We start from the raw sequence: 17,851 nt of genomic DNA, 5'->3' as shown, positions 1-17,851 counted from the left end.
CACAGACAATGGCTGAGTTGATACATTTAGCCTAAAGTTTCATGAACGCAAAAGACACGATTATTGCCAAGAAAAAGAAGAAAGGTGTTGAGGACTCTTTTTTCGGCCCACATGGTATCACTTCATTGGCAACTCATGCCACATCAACGCATTATTGATTTTTTGGGTAAATCTCTATGAAGCCCAAAATAAGCTTATATCTCATGGATTGGGCTCACATGACCCACAAGATCCTTACTTCAAGAGGCGAATTCATGGTCCACATTTCCATTTCATCAATTGGGATCATAACTCATAACATCATCAACATCAACATATGGATCGGGCTTAAGTAATGAATCAAAGCTCACGACCCATATTACCTCTCTCACACTCATAGCAAGCGGCTTCTTCAACAAGAACTCATATTCACACATAATGACAACAAAACCCGAGGTATGTCATCTCATCTTCGGCTTATGATCCAAGCTCATAAGTCTCTTTGGGGAAAATTTGGGAGTCGTGGTTTGGAGGGCCAAGAGGTATGTTCAGTAAAGCTCCAGCGGTTTAAAGTTGATAAAAGAAACATGTTGCTTGGCGTGTCTTCTTCAACTCCCTAAATTCTGATGAGTCCGTGTGTAGCGGGTAACATATGGTAAGCATCTCTTATCACATATCACTTTAGATGATAATATTCCCCATTACTCTTTTCCTAAAACTTAATATTCATCACATGACACATACTCAATATCCCCAGCCATCTAACTGCTGAGAAAATAACTGTTCATTCAATCCCCAGCTGTTGCTACACAAATTTGGAAACTTCATTATATTATTCTACATAAACTACATTACTGCTTTCAGCTAAAATCCAACTCAAACACATGGTCTAATCTGATTGGCTATCTTTTATCTCCAACTATATACACAATATTCATGATATCACTTATACTCAGCTGTTGTCTGCCACAATCAAACCATATATTTCTCTGCCAGCTGCTAGAGCAAAGCATTAAATACTCTTCTTGCTCACCAAGATTAAGTTACAACACAATGAGACCTTGACTAAACCTCTAAACCTTCATTACCTTTCAACCAATCCTTATATTACTTGCTAGAAATGTGTTGTAACAGAATCTTGCACCAAAAAACACAAACACCCAAAAGGGGAAACATTTCCAGTAGAACCCCAGCAGTGCATTCAGCACTTAACACTTGGCTGGGAGTGATATCAGCAACCATTTAATGCTGAAATCCCAGCTGCCAACTGCTATGCCAAAGATAGCAAGATACCCTTGAAAGAGACCTCACCATTTTTAGGTAAATTCATAAATTAAATGCTGAATAACCTCTCCAACACTCTGAAATCACCATGCTGACCTCTTTTGCTTCTGCCCAAAGTGAGCTGTCTCATGATAGCTGTAACAGCTTTTTCTGATAGCTGGGACAGCTTTTCCTGACAGTTGGGACAGCTTTTTCAGCTAACAGCTGACTCAGTTGACCCAGCAGCCTTAGCATTACTATTTTTTCCTCATTTGGCTAAAACCAAAACCAACTAAACTAACCATCTTTTTCTTACCAAAATACATTCCTTTTCTGTTGCTTTTTCCCCAGCAGCTCTTACCCAAAATAGCAAGAACACCTTAAAGCTAAACTTACCATTTTTGCCCAAATCTTAAGATGGATTTTCTGAAGATTCATTGCAAGTTGGGACAGATTTTGGCTGATATTATTTGCTAAAGTATCCCCTCAAACTCAGTTTTAAATAGAACCCATCATCAACACCTCAAGGGGGACCATCGGAGAAGAACTCTTTCACAAACCTCTCTATTCTCTCTCCCTAAGCTCTGAATGAAGTTCTGAGTTTTTAGTTTCAAAATCAAGAACTAAACTCTTCAGCCCTTAGCTTATAAATCCCTTCATAAGCCCTCATCTATCCTCCAGCAAGAAATCACAGCAGTACATACCAGCAGAAAAGCCCAGCAGTAAATTCCAGCAACATTGCTAAACACACTGCAGCACTATTACCCTTTATATATTGATTCTCTCACTCTTCATGCTTAGAAAATAGACCTATCTTACTGCTCTCATCTTTAAATACTTATACATATCTCCATACTCTTCTCCTACAAAATCTTTCCTCTTGGAAAGCAATCTCTACAACTTCTCCAACGGTTGTAATCTCATATTTTTACTATCTTCAACTGCCATATCTTTCATACTTTCATATATCATACATATTGCAAATACTACATCCCACAAAAAATCTCTTTCTTCACTTCTCTTACACAATCTCATACATATTTACTACAACATTACATATAACACACTACACTCTTCTAAACTCCACTCTCATACTCTTTCACTCTAAATTTCTACTGTTTTGCTGCTCATAAACACCTATCAATACTCTTCTCTATCTCTTTTACTAAAGTTGTTTTCCTAGAAGGCACCAAGATCTCATATCAAAGCCCTTCTCATGAAAGGCACAAATCCATCTTACACAAAGCTTTCCTCTTAGAAGGCACAAGTACTCTATACAAAAGCCCTTCTCATGGAAGGGAACACTATTCATAACTTCACAACAACTAAAAGAGCATTGTCAAGGGGAAAACTCATTTAAGTGCATGATAAGAAGGGCAAGCTTAACCAGCCCTTACACACAGCTAGGCATACTCTCTCTCCCTCCAGTTACACCCATTTTTCCCCTTCAATTTTGAAGTTATTATGGCAAACTGCCTCTCTACCGCTGGGGTCACTGTGCTGGGATATTATCAACTCACAGAAGCTGTACAGCTGGGCTACAAACCATACAAAGATAAGTGAATTTGCTTCCTTATTTTTAAATTTACATTATTGAGCACATGAATACTTCACATTTAAATACATTTTACTTTATTCCAACTACTATTACAACCATTAACCAAGGCTTAAACTCATTTAAATTGCATGATAAGAGGGTCAAGCTTAACTAATCTCTACCGTTGGCATTCTGCTATAATCCTATCAGCTCACTGATGCTATACGGCTGGGCTACAAATCATACAAAGGAGAGGCAAGCTTAACTAACATCTACCGCTGGCGTTCTGTTGAAATCCTATCAGCTCACTAGTGCTACACAGCTAGGCTCCAAATCATATGAAGATAAGTGACGTTGCTTCCATATCTTTAAATCTAAACCATCGAGTACATGATTACTTTACCTCTAAATAAATACTACTTTATCTCAACTGTTGTTACAACTACTAATCAAACCTATTATATCAAGCACATGTTACATATTTATTCAACCATTATCGTGATTCTTAAACTTTGGCTTTAATGGTTTGGTAGGCTTAAAAGGTACACCGGTAACCGTTGGACCACGTGGCCCAATGTTGAGTTCCGGGATGCAACTCCCCAAAAAGAACCCGGGCCTAGTAAGGTCAACCCTCCAAAGGATCACATGTGGCTGAGCAACTGAAAAAGGCCCTCGAACAAAAGGCAAACAACTGGAAAATGGTTATATACACCATTCAGAGCAAGGTCCTCATCCAAAGAAAGCCAAAGTATGAGAGAAGAGGGATTGCGACGTCAAGAAAGCAGGGTCGTCCTTGGGACGATACTCCAACTATACTTCCTTAAATACTTCACTTGATCAAGTATTGATGCAGATTAAAGATGATCCATCCCTGAAGTGGCTCGAAATGATGAAAGTAGATCCTAGCAAGCGAAACAAAAGCAAGTATTGTCGTTTTCATCGTGACCATGGACATGATACAGACAAATGTTATGACTTGAAGCAGCAGATTGAAGCTCTCATAATGTAAGGAAAGTTAAAAAAAAATTCATGGGCAAGACCATAAGGATGAGAGATAGCCCATAAAGGGCAAAGCAGAAGAACCAGCGCATCAACTGCTTGGAGAAATAAGGATCATTGTAGGGGTACAACAATAGGAAGCTAGTCCTAAGCCAAGAAGACCTACTTGCGGGAAGTCCAGAATGTTTAAATATCTAGATAACCACTAAGGATGATCAGAGAAGATGAGCCAACCATTATTTTCACGGATGAAGATGCAAGTTGATTGCACCATCCTCATGATGATGCGATTGTCATTACTTTGACGATTACAAATTATACAACAAGAAGGGTGTTAATAGACAATAGGAGTTCAGCAAACATCCTCTACTATCCAACCTTCCAACAAATGAGGATTAACAAGGAATTACTCCGTCCAGTAAATGTGTCATTGATCGGGTTTGGACGAATGAAGGTTCTACCAATAGGGACCATCTCTTTACCAATCGTGGTTGGTTCATACCCATGGAAAATCAATAAGGAAGTGAATTTTCTTGTTGTAGACTGTTCATCCTCGTACAATGCCATCATTGGACAACCAACTTTGAAAAGTTAAAGGGCTGCAACATCCAACTACCACTTGTTTGTCAAGTTCCTAATAAAGTATGGCATTGGGAAGTATAAGGAGATCAATTAGCTGCTAGAGAATGTTATTTAGCAATGTTGGTCATGGACGAGCAGATGCAGACAATGAACATTGAAGAAAGAAAAACATTGGCTGAGCCAATTAAGGTATTGGAAGATGTACAGTTGGACGAATCCAACCCGAAGAAGTCTATCAGGATTAGGACAAGTATGGGGAAGAAGACAAAGCAAGATCTTGTTGGATTCCTCAAAAAAAGAGCACAGATGTTTTTGCTTGGAGTCATGAAGACATGCTTGGGATTGACCCAAGTGTGATTACTCATCATTTAAACGTGTCATCGTCTTACAAGCTTGTCCGTTAGAAGAAGAGAATATTTGCCCCAGAACGAGATAATGCCATAAAAAAAGAAGTTCATAAGTTAGTCACCGTAGAGTTCATTCGCGAAGTTTACTATCCTAATTAGCTAGCTAATGTAGTGATGGTCAAAAAGGGTAATGACAAATGAAGGATGAGCATGGATTTTACAGATTTAAACAACGCATGCCCCAAGGATAGCTATCCTCTTCCACACATTGATCAATTGGTGGACTTAACAGCTGGACACCAATTGCTAAGTTTCATGGATGCGTTCTCAGGGTACAACTAGATTAAGATGGACAAGGCAGACCAAGAGAAACATCCTTCATCAAAAGCGAATGTTTGTTTTGTTATAAATTGATGCCATTTGGTTTGAAAAATGCAAGAGCTACCTACCAAAGGCTAGTCAACTATATGTTTTATCCACATATTAGGCGAAACGTTGAAGTGTACATGGACGACATGCTGGTCAAGAGCGCGAAGGTGATGCAGCATCTAGACGACCTTTAAGAAACTTTTGATACACTTAGGCGATTTAAAATGAAGTTGAATCCAAGTAAATGTGCCTTCGGAGTTGCATCTGGAAAATCCCCTTGTTTTATGGTTTCATAGAGAGAGATTGAAGCAAACCCTAATAAAATTCAAATGATTTTGAATATGGAGCCCCCAAAAAATATCAAGGACGTCTAAAGTCTCACTGGACAAGTAGCTGCCCTTAACAAGTTTGTTTTGAAAGCTACTGACAAGTGTTTACTATTTTTCAAAGTATTAAGGAAAGCATTTGAATGGACGGACGAGTGCTAACAAGCATTTGAAGATCTAAAGACTTATCTCGCTTCAAATCTGTTGTTGAGCCCGTCTAAACCAGGTGAAAAGTTGTATCTCTACCTAGCAGTGTCCCCTCATGCAGTGAGTTCAGCCTTGATTAGGGAAGAAGGAAAAGTATAAAAGCCCGTCTACTACACCATCAAAGCTTTAAGGGGAGCTAAAGGACGATATCCGCCAATGGAAAAATAAGCATTTTCATTGGTAACAATAGCAGGAAAGCTCAGGCCTTATTTTCAAACTCATGTAATCAACATCCTAATAGATCACTCGCTAAAGAAGGCCATGAAAAAGCTGGAGGCCGTTGGACGATTGATTTAGTGGGTAGTGGAACTTAGTGAGTTTGATGCACGGTACAAACCAAGAGAAGCAATAAAAGCTCATGTCCTTGCAGACTTCATTGCTAAATTCACTCCTGCTAGTGGGTAGCAAAATGGAGACCAGGGGCAAAGCAGTGGGTCGTCGATGTAGATGGGTCGTCCACACAGCATGCAGAAGGAATTGGGATAGTTTTACCCTCACTAGAAGGGGATCATTTGGAGTATGCAGTCTGTCTATAGTTCCAAATAACCAATAATAAAGCAGAATATGAAGCCTTACTCCAGGGCTTGGAGTTAGCTAAATCACTTGGAGTGGATTCAGTCCTCGTCCAAGGAGACCTATAGTTAGTAATAGGCCAAGTAAATGGAACGTGTAAAGCCAAAGAAGAACAAATGAAGAAGTACTTGGGAAAAGTTAAGCAATGCATCAAAGGCTTCACAACAACTTAGTTTCAACAAATACCAAGGGAAAAGAATGCAGAAGCTGATATCTTAGCAAAGACGGCATTTGCGGACGAGATAATGGGTGACCAAGTTAAAGTCCAGTATGTTCCAAGTATATACATTCTGGAAGTGAATCAGATAGATGGAGTCGTCAACTGGACCTCCCTTATTGTGTCTTATCTCAAGGACGGAGTTCTTCCTGAAGACAAAGAAGAAGCAAGGAAGCTAAGGGTAAGAGCAGCGAGGTTTGTCCTTATGGACGAGGTGTTGTATAAAAGGGGTTTTTCCTAGCCCTATCTGAGATGTTTAAATCCAGACGAGTCCCTTCATGTCCTGAGAGACGTCCATGAAGGAGCCTATGGAAACCATTTAGGGACCAGGTCCCTCGTCTATAAGATAGTCCGCGCAAAATATTACTGGCCGTCCATGCAAGCAGATGCTAAATCTTATGTCAAAGCGTGTGACAAATGCTAGCGCTGCAGCAACATACCTAGGAAACCATCAGAATATCTCACTCCAATGGTGGCCCTTTGGCTCTTTGCCTAGTGGGGACTTGACATACTTGATCCCTTTCCCATGAGGACGAGGCAAATGAAGTTCTTGGTAGTAAGGATTGATTATTTTACCAAATGGGTGGAAGTAGAGTTGCAAACCAATCATTACTGAAGATCATCAAGATCCGGCTTGAGAGAGCAAAATGGATATGGACGGATGAATTAGCCAGTGTCCTTTGGGCGTATAGGATGATAGTAAAGACTCTAACTAGAGAAACTCCTTTTAAGTTAGCATATGAAAATGATACAGTGATACCTGCGGAGGTTGGTCTAACTAGCTATAGGGTGGCCTACTATAACAATGAGGAATGAGAAACAACTTCGTCTAAGCCTTGACCTTAGAGACAAGGTAAGGATGGATGCAGAACAGAGGGTGGCTTGTTACAAAAACTTGATGACTAAGCACCATGACATATTGGTGAAGTCAAGGCAATTCAACATTGGAGATTTCGTCCTAAAAAGGGTTTTCCTACCTACTAAGGACCCCGCTCATGAAAAGTTGGGACCTAATTGGGAAGGACCATACAGAGTTATCAATTCCAAAAGGCGAGGTTCGTACTACTTAGAAGTCCTAGATGGACGAAAACCGGAACATCCTTGGAATGTGAAGCACTTGTGGAAGTACAAACAGTGAAGAAAACTCGTCAGGAATGTCAGCACAGACAAGATTAAAGATCAGTCGTTTACCTATGTTATCTTTCAGTATTTATGTTTTTCAATAGTATCTTATCTTATCTAGCACTTGAATTCCCTGAAAAGCACTAGCTACTGGCATGTGCTATGGATGATGTTATGAACAAATTCCTTTTGTATATAAAGTAATTTGAATTCCCTAAAGAAGGATTGAGTACTAGCATGGATGATGTCTTTGGATGATGCTACGTACTAAGTTCTTTGATGTTTATGGATGATTTTATGTACAATTATTGTATATAAAGCAGCTTAAATTCTCTAATTTAAGTGTTGATGATTCTGTAAAATTAACGTCCATATGAAGTTAAAGACGTTAAAAAAAATCTCTAGATGCGGAGATGTATTGCCATAAGCCATTCTTAGATGAGGAAAAGGCAAATTTCCATAAAACCTAAGGTAATAACGTAAAGTACAAAAGGGAAGGAACAAACTTCCCAATACATTCATCCAAAATTAAAAGACAAAGAAAAGCATGCATGCAATATACTTTAAATGGATGACACGTCCAAATCCATTGGGCAATCCAAGCTATGGATAATATATATATATAACCAAGCAAAATTCCAAGAATAAGTCTAAGGACGAGGAAAATATTCTTATACTCCAAAATAAAGTCCTACCTATGGACGAAGAACACTTGAAATTATAATTGGCAATAAAAACAAGTATGGACAAAACCATTTTTATAAATAAAAGGGTAGACGACCATCATCCAAAAACCCTCGAATGTGTCTAGCCTAAAAAAGGCAATTGTATTAATGCCCGTCCTTAAACTTGGATGAGCTAAGTGTACTTGCATAAACCCAAATGGTCCAAAACAACAGACCTTTAAAAATAAAAAAGGAGAGAAAAAAAGAAAAACAAGGAAAATAAATAAAGGTGATTACAAATTCTTTTATAAACCACTGGGAGCATTATCCCCAGACTTTGGGTCGTCCTTGGCAGGCTGGATGGAGGTGTCGTCTTCAACATTTATAACCACAGAACTCGTTTGGAGAAGAGAGCTCTCAGCAGTAACGCGAAGCTTAATGGGGCTGAAATCCACTCTAGTGAAGTGTTCGAGGGCATCCATACGGAAGTCTTCAAACCCAACAGCATAGTTCCTATCCAAAAGGTCAGTGAATTCGCTGGACTCCTTGAACTCCCTGATAGCTGCTTCTTTGGCTTCTCCTAGAAGAGTGCAAAGCTTGACGCTTCTTATTTGCAGATGGTCAAGACGAGTGTCCTTCTCGACGACATCTGCTTTTAGCTCTTCAATGAGATTCTTTTACTCCTTCACCTCATACTCTAGCTTGGCCCTCACCTCAGCTCGACGATTGGATTTCTTCTCCATCTCATGAACCTTTGCCTCCAACCTAACCCTTTGCTGGTCCAATTCATAAGCTTGTTTAGATGCCACCATAAACTTAGTCATAGTTTGTATAAAAAGAATTGGATGTGAGATAAGTGGACGAGTATATTAATTTATGAATGATTAAGGATGAAGAAAAGTACCTTGAAGAGATTATGAACTGTAGAATGTTCAAATTCCTTCACAGACATATCATAGCATATAGCAACGTCCGCCTCAAACACAGCTTATTGGAACCTTTCCCAGGCAAGGCCTTCACTTCTGAAAAGAGTAATAGGGTTGCCACTAGGAGGTTTGGACGGGGTGACTTTAGGAGGATTGGACTAGTCCAAGTCAAGGATCTACACATATGGCTATTTGGTAGGAGCAGAAGGGACACGACAGAGCCAGTCTTGACAACCCCAGATTTGGACGACCCATGCTTCACCTTTTTGTGGTCTCGGGCCCTCGACGACTAAGAAGACTCCTCATATCTACTATCTTGGATGAAGTCTTCCTTTTCTCCCCTGCGGATGGAAGAAGTTGGGAGTGGACTTCCTCTTCTTGCGTAATTTCCTTATCAACCAAGCCCTTTCCCTTATTCTCCTTTATAGTTGTCATTCCTACAAGAAGACAACTCATGTTTGTGTGTAGTAAGCTCGTGGGCAAGTGCTTCCTTAGTTGGTTTAGGTCCCAAGCTCCAAGTAGCAAGACGACGTAGGGTAACCAAAGAATGGAAACCTCTGTCTATGAATAAACATGCCTAGTGGACGCGTTCAAAGTAGAACCTACTCAAGGAATGGCGTCTTATAGCTGTAAAAAAAAAAAAAAAAAAGTTAGATGTATATAATAAAAGAAATAAAATAAGTAGTGAAAAGTAATATACCCTCTGGATGAAGATTCCCTACATCACTAGTGTAAGGAGGAAATGGATCCCTGCCTACCGCAACAGGGTTTCCTGCCCAGAACGCAGAGACGGATAAAAACTCCATCTTCCATCTCCTATCAAACGTGGGGAGGGACTTGACCAATTTACAATTTGAACCCCTAGCTGAAAACTGGTGAAAACCTAGGGATTGACTGATTTTTTAGGGTTTATAACAGTATAGGAGCTCGCCACAGTGAGAGGACGGTTCCCATTAAATACTTCCCTCCACAAAACTTGCATGGATATGATAAGTTTCCATGCATTGGGGTTAAGTTGTTTAATATCTATGCCTAACATAGTGTATCTCCCTATCAAAGGCATTAAGAGGCAACCTATGTCCCCCTAAAAGATAAGCATTATAAATACCTACCCCAAAATGAGGGTTACAACACCATTCACCATAGACGGCCAAACAAGGGTTAAGGTTGTCAGGGATTTGGTATCAACTCCTAAGGGAATTAAGATTTTTCTCGTCTATTCTAGAAGGGATGCCTACAGTGCAGCAATACAGGGTCTCCTCTTCACTTGAAGAGGTAGACAAGGGGCACTGGTGGATGTACTAGCAAGTGACCCAGAGGCCATCCTCGTCCTCATCTCTCCATGGGGGAACTCTAGGGGAACTCCAGGAACCCCAAATGTGTATTGCTCGTCTGTGGTGTTTCCCCCACTACTACTACTATTACTACTATTGCTAGTACTACTACTACTATTGCTAGTACCACTACCACTAGAGCCATTATTATGGTACTCGTCTATCTCCCTCTCATCACTATTGCTAGACGAAGACATTGTGATTTCAAACATTTTGAAAAAAGCTTTGAAGAAAAACCTAAAGATGGGAAGAATAGGATACTTGGTGCTAAATGAGGATGACTACGGATGGAAGAAAACTCCTAGACGAGGCGCTGGACATCAGAGGTCAGAGGAGAAAATATGAGAAATGTGAGAGGGTAGGAGAGGAATTACACTATTTATAGGTGACAGACTTGGTCACTGAAACAACGTGAACCAACCAACGAAAAATGAACCCTAAGATCACACCATGTGTCAACATCAGGAGCAAGGTCTAGGTCACACCAATGAAAAATCACCATAAGTCAAACCAACAATATGATGGACGACACAAGGACAAAAGGAGGCAACTGATGGGGGTCATCTAACAAGATTTGTCCATAGTGGTCGTCCAGACAGTCATATCACAACCATATCCTGATTGCATCCAGAAAACCTTAAGAGGAGAAAAACCCAGCATGGGTATCATACATATGACCTATACTCATCCACAAGATAACAAGACCATTCAATGATGGTCATCCATAATTGACGCAAGGGCACGGATGAAAAGGAAATACTTGATGAATTCTACAAGAAAACTTCTTATAAGGCTCCATGTAATCAGAACATAATAGACTAATCCTAAAACGTGGAGAGGATTTTCCATAGTCCGCTCCAAGTTCCCCATTTCATCTATTACCTACCCACATCACCCATGATTGTGGTGGATCCGAACAAGTAAACCCACTTTTAACTCTCTATAAAAGGATCAAGCCTTATTCATCCAAGGTAAATTCTACGATTCACAATTTCCCATCCTTGTTTTCTAAAGAGAAAATTGACTTAACTATCGGAGGGTCCTTAGACCCAAATTGACCCACTGGCCCAAGTTGTTAGGATAATGGCCTAACAAGCCCAAAATAATAAATTTGTTAGAGAGTGGGCTAGAAACTGAACGTTCAAGGAGTCAAATATGAATCATAGCGGGCTAGTTGGTGTGAGAATGAGTAAGATGAACAGTTTAAGAAGAAAAAATACTCCTCGGTCAAGTCTGAGGATGATATATTCTAAAATATTTCTTTTGGACTTATACAAATATTCCAGTCCTTAGTTACACAGTGTTTTTCCTCTCTTAATATTAGATGCTCCTTCCTATGATGGAATTCTCCCTTTTTATACTCCCTTCACCCATTTCATCTCAGCTCTCCACGTGTAGATCAGATTGATAATAACCTTGATACTTGTCCCATCAGCACCTTCCTGAAGTCTTTGTGGGTAACTATAAGACTAAAAGTTACTGTTCAGGTATTACTTCCACATTAATGCGGCTAGAGGGTTAGATGCAGAGCATTCAATGCGGTGGTAGCAACTTTCTTCCTAGATATTTCTCATCTCTTTGGTGACTCACCTTTTACTGAAGTTTATCCTCCCAAGCATGATTGCCCACTGCCCAGTGTCTGATAGGTGGTCGGACTCTAGACTTTTGTTCTGTTTGACCGAGGAGGGATTGCTCCTCGGACAACGTCTCATGTTCATTATGATCAGTCCTCTTCCTCGGTCCAGTAATCTACTTGCCCGCCCTACCACGTGTTTGTCTTCGGGCTTTATGACATCCTCGAGCGCAGCCCACAGCCCAATACCCTTATTTGGGCCCTTTATCCCTAAAATTATTATTATTATTAATTCAATAGTTGAGGAAGTGAAGATTTAAATCTTAAAGGATTTTGTTAGAAATATCAAAAAGTATCAATTGAATTATAAGGCTTTTGATATGTGCACATTACTATTCTTACATTTGGTTGGTTAGTACATTCCTAGGTTTGGTAATATCATGAGAAATAATTGTAACTTTTATTATAGAACTTAAAACTAAACCTTAGTGCAATAATAAGGCCCTCTACCCAAGAAATAAATCGTTGGCTTGAGTCAAGGGAATCAATCTCTACAAACTTAGAGTATGACTGTCTAGCACTCATCTTTTTCAAAACTCATAAAAGGAAAATGCTAAAATCATAAGCTTTTTATCATTTTTTTTTATATAAAGTATTGATATGGTAAGTAGTTGTTAGTAAATAAAAAAGTGATATATGTGGTGGACTCAAATGATAACTCATAAGAATTTTCCACATCAATAGCTTGTAAAAATTCTATAAAATAATTTGTAATTATAGCATTATTTCTTACAAAAAGTAGAGCTTTGTGCATTCCTATATTGTATTGTATAATTAGCAGACCAAACAGAAGAACCTAATTAGAATTAAAATAAAAAATAAAAAAAGTGATGGGAATCATATGAGATTCTGTAAACCAAAAGCCTCTAAAGGGGTGACTGTAAAATTATAGTTTCAATTTTTTTTTTCTTTAAATTAGTCCCTCTTTTTTTTATGTTGGATGGGGGGAAGGTGGGGACATCACATTAGCAGCATATATAAAGTTTGAACTTTGAAAGGGAAAGTTGCTAAGTTATGGGCGTTGAGAGATGGAATTCAATTGTGCTTAGAATTGAATCTGCCCGCGGTGATAATAGAGTTGGATGCTATGCTTGTTGTCGAGCCGATAAGGAATGTGAGTCACAATCCGAATGAAAATAACAATATTTTTGCTGATTGTAGAGAAGGAATGTCCAGAATCCCGAGAGTACGAATTCAACAGCAAATGCACTAGCTAGGAGGGGAGCTCTGCTTCCTTGTGATTTTCTTGTGTCTGATTCCCCACTAGTAGACATCGCTCTGCTGTTGAGCTTAGACGCTACTGGGATGCTGTATGAGCGTAGCATTACTCCTGTATCTAGTTCTTAGTTTATAATATAATAGTACTATACCCGTGCAATGCACTGCTTAATAAATAATATTTTTATAACATAATTAAATTGAATAACAATTAAAATGAAAAAAAATTAAGTTAAATGGAAGATATATATTATGTAAGTTCAAGTTTGGCATTTGTTTTTTTCCCACCGCGCACCCTTGTTACAGTGGTCACTCCACAAGTATAAATGCTTGTGGGGTGTGAGGGGTAAGGGCTGGGGTTCAAGTCTTCAGGAGGGAGTTTTATATACATATACACTTAGATTAGGCTAGAGTAGAAATTCTATCTTTTATATATATATATATATATATATATATATATATATATATATATATATATATAAATATAAAGGTTGGCATTTTTTTCCAAAAAAAAATATTATAAAATATTTTAAAAACCATGGCAAATTGTAAAAATAGTATAACAATTATTGATGAAATCTCTCTCTCTCTCTCTCTCTCTCTCTCTCTCTATATATATATATATATATATAATATAAAAACAAAAAAAATTATATTTTTTTTTAAATCTAATAAATAATTGAATTTTGTATATTCTTCCTTATATATAATATATCTAATTACAATGATCAATAAAAAAAATTTATAATTTTTTTTAATAATTCCTATTTATTTATGAAGAGGGGATCATCCTAAAAGAATTAATTCAAAATTTAAGATTAAAAAATAAATTGTACTTGTACACCTAAAAGAAATTTAATTTTTATTTCTTATTTTAATATTTAAATCATTTGTTTTAGTGTTGATTTTATTCAAATGGTTATAAGTTATATCACACATTCCAACTTAATAATAAATAAAAATATAATACCATAACTTAATGTAACATTTTAACTTACTAATAAATAAATATAACACCCTAACTTAAAGTAATGTTTGTAATTGTATTGTGCTTTAGCCTTTAAGAACACATATATAATTTTTTTTCAAATAAAAAAAACACAAATATTAATATTACACATAAAAAAAATAATGAATTCAATAATTGAAATAGTTGAAAACAAAATTAAGTCAAAATCCCAATTCATTCATGAAAAAATATCTAAATTTATGAACTTAAAAAAAAAATAAAAACGGAGTTAAGTAAAGATAGACTTACATAGGACTTTGGACTGATGGATATAAGAACATTTTCGGATCCTTCTTTTTCTCTTGTATCCAATTTCATGTTTAACAAAAAATTTTGCTTTTAATTAAAGAAGATAGATTACATGGAACAAAGCACCAAACAAAAACCATAACAAATTAAATCCACGTACAATAAAATATTGATGTCAACAACAAATAATCATGTGATAAGAAAATAAAAAATACAAATGTATTTCTTACTATATTGACGTCTAAAAAAAATACTAAAAGGTGTCATCAAACATAGAATTTTAACCTATCTATAAAACTTGTTGATAAAAATCATATAATACATAATAAAAAGGCAATAAATACACAAAATCTATTCAATTTGATGAAAGAAAAAAAAAAAAACTTGCAAGGTTGTAGATAGGGTAGAGAGGAGAAGAGAAGAATATAGTAAATAATTGTAAGGTACATAGTAAAAGGAATAATACACTAAAAACTGTGTGTATATATAGAGAAAATTTCAGGTTGCGAAGAAAATGATATGAACAAAAAGGAGTGTAGGTGAAACTCAAATGCTAATTTTTTAAAACTATATTATTAGGAAAAAGATGACATAAGATGCAAATTTATCCACAAAAAAGGAGAAGAGTATTTTTGTTTCACATTTTTTTTTAATTCTATCTTTTTTATTTCATGTATTTTTTTATCTCTCTCTTTTATTTCAATTCTATCCTTTTTTTATATATAGGGAATTCTATCCTATTGATTTTAGGTTTTGTTCATAATATTTTAGATAGACACAAATGTAGTTGTAGTTGTAAATCAAATACTACTTTCTTTTGATAAATGAATATTTGGAAAAAGATGACATAAAATGCATATTTATAAAATCTAAAAATTTTAATCTAAAAATCTAAAAATTTTATATCTTTTTGATATCTTTTTAAAATTTGATATCTTTTTTAAAATTTTGATAAATGAATAGTTGTGATTTTATATCTTTTTTCTAAAAATCTAAAAAATTTTAATTTTTTTTACAATTTAGTGATGCCACTTGGCGCAACCATAACTTCTAAGTCAAACTTTTATTATATAGTATATGATTTCATTTTCACCAAAAAAAAAAAAAAAGAAAGAAAAAACTTATGAAAGGGAACGAGTAAGAATAAGGGCTGGAATGATACATCTGCCAGGGCCCATTCCACTTTTGCGGGCTGATAGCCACATATTGAGGCCTTAACATCACATCCAATCTCGAAGGGCCCATAGTTTGTCGTAAAATTGACATTTGTTTGTAGATTTCTAAGTAAAATATATCCCATTCTTCTACCAAAAAAAAAAATAAAAAAAAATATATCCCCTTAGACAATGACTCAGTCTTCCCACTTTAAACGACCTGCTCCATTTAGAAATTTTGAAGTTTAGGAATAAAAATTACAATTTTTTAAATAATTAATTCACGCATATAATGGTGAGTTCTAATTAACTTAAATAGTAAAATCTATTATTATAGAATAAAAAAATATGAGATTCAAACTCCACTTCTATCAAAAACTGATTGATGTTTTGACTTGAAAATAAAAAGTAATTATCATAGAGTGGATGACATAAATTAAAAATCTATCAAACCAAAAAAATCATGCATTTCATAACTTTTGGATCCACAGTCTCATCAATCACTCCATAGTAATAGAATATGAAAGTACAATTAGGCCCTACCCCTACTGCTAGTGTAATTGAGAAAATTAATGGCCCGGTACATGTATTTAAATACATGTTTTCAGTTTTTAAACAACATTATACACATTTTTACACACTTTTTCACCCCACGTATTTCATAAAAATATAAACAACGTTATCAAACGGCCCTAAATTTGTAAAAGTGATACCATACTTTCACCTAAACCAATAGGCTAGGGAGAGGCCTTTGCAGCCGCTGCTTGCTATTCAAGCTTTGGGTTTAGTTGCTGATATTCGATCTATTTTGTCCAATTTTGTTGTCTGGTACACTGGTAGTTTGTTTTTGTTCCTGGATTTGTATGCTAACGATCTAGCGCATAGTGTGGCCTCTTGGGCCTTCTTTTGGTTTTTCGTTTGGATCTTCTGTCTGTTTTTTTTGGTCCAGCAATAAAGCTTGATTATTCATGGGAGACTGCTTTGGTCCAAATCCCGACAATGAAAATTATGTGTATTTTTTTTTATTCATTAGAAAAAGAAAAAAAAAAAACTAATATAAACAAACAAGTAATTTTCCGACAGCTCAAGCCAGGGCAGTTTCTCAGCTATGAGCAAGAATCGAGGAAATTAATGAGAGGCTCAAGCACAATGATCTATCACGAGGGCTTCATTTCCTTCTTGTAGATGTATTAAAAATTTAGAACACTCTGGGCTTCATTTACTTGTGGGGGAGAGAGATGTATTAGAACTGCTTCACACACATAAGGGACCTTAATTTTTTGAAACGCCTTCTAAAGACTTTAGGATGATTTACAATTCTATCTTCAAAGTGATTTTTTTCTTAACCAAGTATAATTTATACACATCCCTTTAGAGATGATTTACAAGCACAATGATCTATCACGAGGGCTTCATTTACTTCTTGTAGATGTATTAAAAATTTAGAACACTCTGGGCTTCATTTACTTGTGGGGGAGAGAGATGTATTAGAACTGCACTTATTAGTCTTCACACACATAAGGGACCTTAATTTTTTGAAACCCCTTCTAAAGACTTTAGGATGATTTACAATTCTATCTTCAAAGTGATTTTTTTCTTAACCAAGTATAATTTATACACATCCCTTTAGAGATGTCTATGCAATGAAGTCAACGGACTTGAAGGACAAATCATAAATCTGGAAGTCTCAAGTTCACTACAAAAAAATCGTCATGTCCCAGCGTTTTTTTCACGGCGTTTTTAAAAATCGTCATAATAGATAAGTTTGTACTAGCGCCTTTTGAAAGCGCTGGTATAGGAAACCCTATTACGGCGACTCAAAACCGGCGCTTCTAAAAGCGTTGGAATAGGTTGAGGTGGAAAAAAGGACCCGAGGTGGGGAGGAGAGACCAAATGATGCATTTACAAGGTTTGTATTGTCTCACACTTATTTTGGATATTATTTGCATACATCATATGTTAAATATTAACATTATTTAACAAAGTGAATACTTAGTATGAAAGTGTGGATATTATATATACAGTGTGTACATACATTAGGAAGTGTATATACGGTTTTTGGGACTATAGCCGTGGTTTAAAAACGCTGCTATAACGCCAATCTTTTGGAGTGAGATAATAAGATTTGAGAGGTTGGACATG

Source organism: Castanea sativa, chromosome 12 (genome assembly GCF_040712315.1).
Source record: "Castanea sativa cultivar Marrone di Chiusa Pesio chromosome 12, ASM4071231v1".
Taxonomy (NCBI): domain Eukaryota; kingdom Viridiplantae; phylum Streptophyta; class Magnoliopsida; order Fagales; family Fagaceae; genus Castanea; species Castanea sativa.
This window is presented reverse-complemented; position numbering follows the sequence as displayed.